Source organism: Sus scrofa, chromosome 15, assembly GCF_000003025.6.
Source record: "Sus scrofa isolate TJ Tabasco breed Duroc chromosome 15, Sscrofa11.1, whole genome shotgun sequence".
NCBI lineage: Eukaryota > Metazoa > Chordata > Mammalia > Artiodactyla > Suidae > Sus > Sus scrofa.
This window is the reverse complement of record NC_010457.5, coordinates 54,866,170-54,875,535: the sequence shown is the minus strand read 5'-3', so window position 1 is coordinate 54,875,535 and position 9,366 is coordinate 54,866,170.

The following is a 9,366-nucleotide window of genomic DNA, read 5'->3' as shown; positions in this document are numbered from 1 at the left end:
ATCCACGCCATGTCTGCGACCTATACACCACAGCTCATGGTAACGCCAAATCCTTAACCCACTGAGCGAGGCCAGGGATCAAACTTGCAACCTCATGGTTCCTAGTCAGATTCGTTAACCACTGAGCCACGACAGGAACTCCAAACTTCATTTTGTTTCTAAAAAAACTTTCTTTTTTTTTTTGTCTTTTTGCTACTTCTTGGGCTGCTCTGGAGGCATATGGAGGTTCCCAGGCTAGGGGTCAAATCGGAGCTGTAGCTGCTAGCCTACACCGGAGCCACAGCAACTCAGGATCCGAGCTGCGTCTGTGTCCTACACCACAGCTCACGGAACGCCGGATCCTTCACCCACGGAGCAAGACCAGGGATCAAACCCGCAACCTCACGGTTCCTAGTCGGATTCATTAACCTCTGCGCCACGACAGGAACTCCAGAAAAATTTTCTTTTTAGTAGAACAAAAGTAATCAGGGAAAGATGTATTCAGTAAACTGCAAAGTCGAAAAGAATGCTCTTTGATGAAAATGACATAAATGACCATTGAGTGGTGTTCTTAGGCTTCCGAGGATAATGTGACAATGAAGCTATTTTGACGTATTTATAAACGTACAAAGTTATTTTGGCATATTATTAATTATTGACCTTTTCAATTCTACTTACCTAGTTACGTAATGGACAAAATATTGAGGATTTCATTGTAATTCTAAGGTTTTTTTTTTTTTTTTTCTTCTTTTCAGGGCTGCATCTGTGGCATATGGAAGTTCCCAGGCTAGGGGTTGAATCAGAGCTGCAAGTGCCAGCCTAACACCAGATCCAAGCCACATCTACAACCTACACCACAGTTCATGGCAACACTGGGTCCTTAACCTACTGAGCAATGCCAGGAATCAAACTTGCATCTTCATGGATACTAGTTGGGTTTTTAACACGCTGAACCACAATGGGAACTCTTCCAAGTATTTTTTTTTTTTTTAGTAATTTAAGAGCATACATTTAATGGCCCATACTTTTTAATTTTTGAATCAATAGATATTGGTATTAAGACAATAAATGCTAAAATATTTTCCATTGAAACATTTTTTTTTAAATTGAAGTATATTGATCTACAGTATTATGTTAATTTCATGTGTACAGCAAAGTGATTCAGTTACATATATATACTTTTTTTTTCGGGGGGGCCTTCCTGTGACATATGGAGTTCCTGGACCAGGGATCAGATCTAAGCCGTAGCTTCGAGGGGAATTAAGCTGCAGCTGTGGCAATGCCGGATCCTTAACCCACTGTGCCGGGCTGGGGATCAAACCTGCATTCCAGCACTCCCAAGATGCTGCCAATCCTGTTGCACCACTGTGGGAGCTCCAGTTACATATATATACTTTAAAGTGTGTTTGTGTGTGTGTGTATACACTTTTTCTGAACCTTTTCCATTATAGGTTGGTTACTACAAGGTTTTTTTGTTTGTTTTGGTTTTGTTTTGTTTTTTTTAGGGTCGAACCTGTAGCATATGGAAGTTCCCAAGCTAGGGGCCAAATTGGAGCTGCAGCAGCTCTTGATCTATACCACAGCCACAGCACACAGGATCTAAGCCGAGTCTGTGACCTACACCACAGCTCACAGCAACACTAGACCCTTAACCCACTAAGTGAGCAAGGCCAGGGATCTAACCCGCATCATCATGGATACTAGTTGGGTTCGTTACTGCTGATCCACAACGGGAATTCCTACAGGATAAAATTTTAATTGTAGATAGTAAAATACTATTTTTGCCTTTTTTTTTAGGGCCCCATCTGAGCATAAGGATTTTTCCAGGCTAGGGATTGAATCAAAGCTGGATCTGCTGGCGTGTGCCACAGCTATAGCAACACAGTATCCGAACTGCATCTATGACCTACACCACAGCTCATAGTAACACCAGATCCCCAACTCACTGAGTGAGGCCAGTGCTCGAGCCTCTGGCCTCATGGATACTAGTAGATTCATTTCCACTGTGCCACAACAGGAACTCTGTAAAATATTATTTTTGAATTTCTGAAACTGGTACGAATTAGCCTTTGATCCAGTTGTGAAATGACTTGTTTTTGGTAAGAATATTCACAAATCAAATTTTAAAACTATGCTAGTACATATAGTGGTTTAAAAAAGGAGAACATCAGAGAAATGTCCTGTTTTTGATAACTGCTGTTTATTCATTTTTCAGACCCTGGGGATCAGCTTTGGATTTTGTTGATCATGAAGATTTCTAGATAAAAGATCAGACATTACAAAACGGCCCTTGAAATGCCATGCCAGTTCTGAAAAACTATCTCTGGACAAGCTCTGATATGCTGATAAATGCCCTGTGCTCCCAACCCGACAGGTAGTATGTGCAAACAGCAGTGAGATCCCACCCACATAGTTGGTAATTGGATATCCCCAGAGTGCTGAACTAATTAAATCATCATATGATAAGAGCCTCAATCTTCCTCCTCAGGTACATGGTGGCTTTTTAAGTACCATTAACTCATTTGAGGAAAGAAAATGTTAACAGAAAATGTCAATTTACCAGGAGTTTAGAGAAAGAAAATGTGATAGTGTGAATACAGTGTTATCCATTTATCCATGGAGGGGAGGGACTGAATCCAAGAGCTATTCAGTGACCAGAAGTGTTCTCTACTACATGTAGTATCAGTTTATCAAGAATCGCTGTGGGGGGGGGGTGTCCCATTGTGGCTCTGTGGTTAGTGAACCCAACTAGCATCCATGACAATGAGGGTTGATCCCTGGCCTCACTCAGTAGGTTAAGGATCTGGCCAAGCCATGAGCTGTGGTGTAGGTCTCAGATGCGGCTCAGATCCAATTGGACCCCTAGCCTGGGAACCTCCATATGCCTCAGGTGCAGCTCTAAAAAGGAAAAAAAAAAAAAAATTGCTGTGGCTTGGAAAGAACATACTTCAAGACTTGCCACTTTGTCTTCTAATTGCAGGCTTAACTGAGCCACCTTCTGACTGCTGATATGGCCTCTAAGCTGTCATTCAGGATAAGGGGGAACTCTGAATGAGAAAACAGCAGAATTCCATTCTGTACATAGTAAATTTAGAGAAGCCTTGTGATTTATACATCAGTCTCATGTGAATTTAGTTTATATATTTCTGCCCCCATGTCTATCAGATTAGCCTTTGAGTTTTGAATATTCTGATAAAATAGTTTCTGACCCTTCAGGACAAAGAATCAAAGCCCTGACAGTTTATTGCAATCTTCATTCTTTGGGCTTCTCCATAACCAGGCTACCTAGCCTTCTAGTAGCAGTCTCTGTCTCACTGAGACTACATTCAACTCTCGAATTTCAGTACAGATATTCTAGGCAGTTATGCTAATTGGTAGGACAAACTCTGACATGCTGGTGACATAAAAAGTAGCAACTAAACAAGGGGAAGAAAGAAACTATTTCATCACAGCAATTTGGCAACAGTTCTTGGGTCAAGATGATGGGTTTTCATCAAGTGAATCATGTCAGGTCTAGAAAGGTCAAGTCTTTCATCCTGCCATTTTCACTTCATCCGTTAACACACACTGTAGTGGTTCTCTATTCAGTGTAGAAAATTACCCTAAAATATAGCAGCTTAGAACAATGAACGTGTATTATCTGACATGGTTTCTTGCAGTCTAATCCAGGAGGGGCTCAGCTGGTTGTCCTGGCTTAGGGCCCCTCATGAGATTTCACTCAAGTGACACTGCAGTCATCTGAAGACGACTGGGCTGAAGGGTCTGCTTCCAAGATGACTGCCTCACATGGCTGTTGGCAGGAGGCCTCAGTTCTGCAGACACAAGCTTCTCCATGTGGCTGCTGAATGTCCTCATGACGTGGCAATTGGCTTGAGCGAGGAAAGACCTAGTCTTTATTTATTTATTTATTTATTTATTTATTTTGAAGAATGATTTGTAGGTTTTATTTTTTTAATTTTTATTTTTTTAATTTTTTTCTTACTCAGTGAATTTATTACATTGTAGTTGTACAATGATCATCACAATCCAATTTTATAGGATTTCCATCTCATAACTGCAGCACACCCCCCCCCCCCAAACTGTCTCCTTTGGAGACCATAAGTTTTTCAAAGTCTGTGAGTCAGTATCTGTTCTACAAAGAAGTTCTGTCTGTCCTTTTTTCAAATTCCACATGTCAATGAAAGCATTTGATCTTGGTGTCTCATTGTATGGCTGACTTCATTTAGCATGACAATTTCTAGGTCCATCCATGTTGCTAAAAATGCCGGTATTTCATTCCTTTGAATGGCTGAGTAATAGTCCATTGTGTATATGTACCACCTCTTCTTGATCCACTCTTCTGTCAATGGACATTTAGGTTGTTTCCATGTCTTGGCTATTGCAAATAGTGCTGCAATGAACATCAGAGTACATGTGTCTTTTCAAGTCATGGATTTCTCTGGATAGATGCCCAGGAGTGGGCTTGTTGGATCAAATGGTAGTTCTATTTTGAGTTTGAGAGGCATCTCCATACTGTTTTCCACAGTGGTTGCACCAATTTACAATCCCACCAACAGTGCAACAGGGTTCCCTTTTCTCCACACCCTCTCCAGCACTTATTGTTTGTAGACTTTTGGGTGCTGGCCATTCTGGCCAGGGTAAGGTGGTACCTCAGAGTGGTTTTGATTTGCATTTCTCTAACAATGAGTGATGCTGAACATCTTTTCATGTGTTTTTTGGCCATCTGCCTGTCTTCTTTGGAGAATTGTCTGTCTAGATCTTCTGCCCATTTTTTGATGGGGTTGTTTGTTTTTTTGGTATGGAGCTGCAGAAGGTGTTTATAAATTTTGGAGATGAATCCCTTGTCAGTTGATTCACTTGCAAAGATTTTCTCCCATTCTGTGGGTTGTCTTTTCGTTTTGTTTAGGGTTTCCTTTGCTGTGCAGAAACTTTGAAGTTTGGTTAGGTCCCATTTGTTTATTTTTGTTTTTACTGTCATGACTCTAAGAGGTGAATCTGAGAAGATGTTGCTGTTGTTTATGGCCTATGTTTTCCTCTAAGAGTTTTATAGTGTCTGGTCTTATATTGAGGTCTTTAATCCATTTGGAATTTATTTTTGTGTATGGTGTTAGGGAGTGTTCTAATTTCATTCTTTTCCATGTGGCTGTCCAGTTTTCCCAGCACCACTTATTGAACAGGCTGTCTTTCTCCATTGTATGTTTTTGCCTCCTTTGTCATAGATTAGTTGGCTGTAGGTGTGTGGGTTTAATTCTGGGCTTGCTGTCGTGTTCCACTGACCTATTATTTCTGTCTTTGTGCCAGTACCACACAGTCTTGATGATTATTGCTTTGTAGTCTAGTCTGAAGTCCGGGAGCCTGATTCCTCCAGCTCCATTTTCCTTTTTCAGGATGTCTTTGGCTATTCTGGGTCTTTTGTGCTTCCAAACAAACTTTAAAATATTTTGTTCGAGTTCTGTGAAAAATGTCCTTGGTAATTTGATAGGGATTGCATTGAATCTGTAGATTGCCTTAGGTAGTATAGTCATTTTGATAATATTAACTCTGTCAATCCAAGAGCATGGTATGTCTTTCGATCTGTTTGTGTCATCTTTGATTTCTTTCATCAGTGTCTTATAGTTTTCAGAGTACAGGTCTTTTGTCTCTTTCGGTAGGTTTACTCCTAGGTATTTTATTCTTTTGGATGTAATGGTAAACGGGGTTGCTTCCCTAATTTCTCTTTCTGATCTTTCACTGTTAGTGTATAGAAATGCTGTCGGTTTCTGTGTATTAATTTTGTATCCTGTGACTGCCAAATTCATGGATGAGCTCTAACAGTTTTCTGATAGAGTCTTTAGGAGTCTCTAGGTATAGTATTATGTTATCTGCAAATAGTGATAGTTTTACTTCTTCCTTTCCAATTTGGATTCCTTTTATCTCTTTTACTTCTCTGATTGCTAGGAAAGACCTGGTCTTTAACATTGCACAACACCACTTCATGTTATATGTTAGAAGCAGGTCACTAAGTCCATCGCACACTTGATGGGGGGTGATTAGACTCTACCTTTTGAAGGGAGAAGCATCCAAGAATTTATACTCATGTTCTAAAACCACCAGCATATGTACACATCAGTTCCACTTGGGTTCCTCCTTAGTGCATCATTAGCATCTCCTTGGGGCCCTCACACTGTGGGGAAGCTTTAGGAAGGATTGCTGTTTATTAATGAGCATGGTACATGATATTGTTCAAGATCTTCATCTCATAACCTTCTATAAATCCTGTCTTCTCAGATATGTAGATTACTTGTCCTAAATTTAGCATTCCTTTCATTAAACGTCAATTTAACTTAGTAAAAATTAAGCTTACTAAACTTATTACTAAGCTTAGTGAAAATTAATAAAGGACTTCCATGGTGGCTCAGCATGTTAAGAGTCCAACATTGTCACTTAGTGGCTCAGGTCATTGCTGTTTGTGTAAAATCGATACCTGGCCTAGGAACTTCCACTGCTGCAGGCACAGCCTCCCCCCCAAAAATATTACTATAAATCTAGGATAAGGATGCTGAATGAGGGAATGTTGAGAATAATACAAAAAGCTTCTCTCTTTAAAAAAATTGAAGTATAGTTGATTTACAATGTTGTGTTAATTTATACTCTTAGCAAAGTGATTCAGATATACATTCCACCTTTTTCTTTTTTTGCCATGTCCAAGTTTCCCAGGCCAGGGATCAAACCCAAGTCACAGCAATGACAATGCCGGATTTTAGATTCAGCATATAAGTGGTATCATAAGGTATTTGTCTTTCTCTTTCTGACTTCATTTAGTGTGAGAATCTCTAGTTGTATCCATGTTGCTGGGAATGGCATCATTTTGTTCTTTTTTATGGTTGAGTGATATTTTTATATATGTACCACATCTGTATCCATTTATCTGTTGATGGACATTTAGGCTGCTTCCATATCTTGGCTATTGTGAATAGTGCTGCTCTGATCATAGGGGTATGTGTATCTTTTTGAATTATAGTTTTGTCTGGATATAGGCCCAGGAGTAGGTATGGTGGATCATTTGCTAACTATCCTTAGTTTTCTGAGGAACCTCCACACTGTTTTCCAGAGTGGCTGTACCACCTTACATTCTCACCAACAGTGAAGATGAGATATACACTCCAGCATTTGTTATTTGTAGTTTTTAATGATGGCCATTCTGACTAGTATGAGGTGAAACCTCATTGTAGTTTTGATTTGCATTTCTCTAATAATTAGTGATGTTGAGCATTTTTTCATGTGACTATTGGCCATTTGTATTTATTTATTTATTTATTTTTTTGTCTTTTTGCCTTTTCTAGGGCCACTCCTGTGGCATATGGAGGTTCCCAGACCAGGGGTCTAATCAGAGCTGTAGCTGCCACCTTACACCAGAGCAACAGCAACATGGGATCTGAGCCTCATCTGTGACCTACACCACAGCTCACGGCAACACTGGATCCTTAACCCACTGAGCAAGGCCAGGGATCGAACCTGCAACCTCATGGTTCTAGTCGGATTCGTTAACCACTGTGCCACGACGGGAACTCCGCCATTTGTATTTCTTCTTTGGAGAAATGTCTATTTAGTACTTCTGCCCATTTTTCAATTGGATTGTTTGGTTTTTTTGTTGTTGATTTGTATGAGCTGTTTGTATATTTGGGAAATTAAGCCCTTGTTGGTCACATCATTTGCAAATATTTTCTGTCATTCTGTAGGTTGTCTTTTAGTTTTGTTTTGTTTATGGTTTCCTTTGCTGTACAAAAGCTTTTAAGTTGATTAGGTCCCATTTATTTATTTTTGTAGAAAAGTTTTGTTTTTTGTTTGTTTTTTGCTTTTTTAGAAGGCTCCATTTGTGGTATATGGGAGTTACCAGGCTAGGAGTCGAATCAGAGCTGCACCTGCCAGCCTGCACCACAGCCACAGCCATAGCAAAGCTAGATCCGAGCTACGTCTTCAACCTATACCACAGCTCACGGCAACAGTGAACCCTCAACCCACTGATCAAGGGCAGGGATTGAACCCACATCTTCATGGATATTAATTGGTCTAGTTACCGCTGAGCCACAATGGGAACTTCCAGAAAAGTTAATACTAAACTATGCTTAGCAACTTCACTGACATTTTAAAATTTTGTAAATATTTATTAAACTTGTATAGAACTTATTACATTCCAGGCACTGTTTAAGGCAGTTTACACATAACTTATTAACTTTATTTATTTATTTATTTATTTGCTTTTTCTGGGCTGTACCTGTGGCATATGGAACTTCCCAGGCTAGGGGTTGAATAGGAGCTGCAGCTGCAGGCTTACGCCACAGCCACAGCAATGCAGGATCCAAGCTATGTGTGACCTACACCACAGCTCATAACAACGCTGGATCCTTAACCCACTGAGCAAGGCCAGGGACTGAACCCACATCCTCATGGATACTAGTCGGGTTTATAACCCACTGAGCCACAAAGAGAACTCCCTTAAACCTATTTTCAAATTAAAAGGTTTTTTCCTTCCAGTTTTATTGAGATATAATTGACAGAAAGCACTGTATAAGGTGTACAGTACAAATGATTTGACTTACATACATCATGTGTACTAGTCAGCTTCATTTCTGCTGAGCCACAAAGGGAACTCATTATTTAATACTCCTAACAATCAGGTAGGTAATATTATTACCACTGTTTTACAGATGTGGAAATTGAGGCACAGAGAAGTTAAGTAACCATCCAAGGTCACTCAGTTAGTAACTGGTATTTTGGTTTCAGAGTTTATAACATTAACCCCATTCAATGCTGCCATTCGGAAGACTGGTTAAACCTTTTAAGAAAGAGATTCTATAACTTGGTGAGCTTCCTAAATGCTAGTTAGGAAAAGAGTCATAGATTTGTCTTGCTTAGTTTTTGTTTCTCTTAAAGTTTTTAAACCACATGAGACAAAACAGTAGGAAAATTTTTAAGAGATTGTTTGGTCTTCCCACTGAATTCAGTAAGAATTACCCAAAAAGGCATTCTCATGTTAAGGCTACAGGTCATTCTGTCTAAAACTTTAAACTGCTTCTGCTTATTATTGCTAATTAGCTGTGGGGATATATTGTGGTGGTTTTTTGTTGCTTTTCTACTTATAAAAGTACTATAGTTTCATTTAGATATTAAGAGCGAAGAGAGGAAATATTTCTAATTCCACGGGCCACCCTCAAGCACCACTACCTTTATCATTTTGGTGTCTAATTCTTAGTGTGCAGTCCAACCACTTAATGAAGGTAATTTAATCCTATTATATAATCCACTGTAGACCTGCTGTTTTATCACAAGAGGGCACCAAGGACACAGAATTATCTTTTCCCCTTTTGGCTACTCAGTGGGTTCAACAGAATTTTGTTATCCTTAGTA